Source organism: Phoca vitulina, unplaced genomic scaffold, assembly GCF_004348235.1.
Source record: "Phoca vitulina isolate PV1807 unplaced genomic scaffold, GSC_HSeal_1.0 scaffold11, whole genome shotgun sequence".
Lineage (NCBI taxonomy): Eukaryota > Metazoa > Chordata > Mammalia > Carnivora > Phocidae > Phoca > Phoca vitulina.
Genome location: NW_022589714.1, coordinates 36,091,487 through 36,092,652, shown reverse-complemented (window position 1 = coordinate 36,092,652; position 1,166 = coordinate 36,091,487).

Sequence of the window (1,166 nt, the reverse complement as noted above, 5' to 3'; positions counted from 1 at the left end):
TCTTTTATCTTTTTACATTAACTTCCCTCCAAGGAAACACTTCAGATATTTTTTTTTCCTAACCACCCCCATCATGAAATTTTACCACCACAGAGATACTATGTATCTGTTTTATATTGTGTCTACTCTCTGCTTTATACACAGAAAGATTTTTTTTTTTTCCCTTCCAAGAACCAATTTTTACCTTTGGGGTGATTTTATCCTTGTGAAAAATGCATGCTCTAGGGCAAAGACCGATAATAAGCAAATAAAGAAGAAAAGTAATTGTGATAAAGGTGGAGGAAATACAAGAGGCTAAACCTTCAGGTATGGTTACTTTTTTAAAATTTTTATTTAAATTCTCATTAGTTAGCATACAGTGCAATATTGGTTTCAAGACAGTATAGTTGCTTTAGATAAAGATACCCAGTTGCTTTCACTGACTGAACGAGAAATTGGAAACAGTTAATCTGCAGGCTTTCCTTATCTCTCTTTCTTCTCTACCTCACTTGGTGGGGAATATTGGACTGTTTAGTTGTCCTATGCGGCTTTATACTTGCAGGCAAGCCCCAGGGAAGGATGCCCATAGCTTCCTGGTCTCATTTTCCCTGGAGTCCAGTTGCTTAAGTTCTCCATCTGAAACTTGAAAGGCAAAGAAAGACTGAATGTAATCCATGATGTACAAATAATTTCTCTCTTCCTGTTTTTCAGACAAACTCACGTTATGTCGTGCCGCCTCCCTTAATCATGCCGAGTTACACCCCAAACACCAGAGTTACCAAAGGCACTCATTCGAGCAATCCAATGTTCTTGGTCATTTATTTCTGCACAACTGGGTAGGCCATTGTTCTTAGTAAGGGTGTGAGGCTATCAAAGATCAGTTTAACTTGTCATGATTGTGCTGGAACAAAGCATATATAATTGCCTAATGCTCTCTCCACATAGATGTGCTCCAGAAAAATAATAAAGACAGGACAGCTGAATGCTGAAAAGCAATATAATGTTCTGGTTATATGCCCTGGTATGGGTTTTAGAGTCCAGACCTCTGCTTGCAAATTGGCAGGTAATATAAGTAACTTAGAGTAACTCTAGACTCAGTTTATTCCTATGTAAAATGAGAATAATGCCACTATCATACTGGGTTGTTACAAGGAATAATGAAAGTAATATATGTAAATTATTTAGGA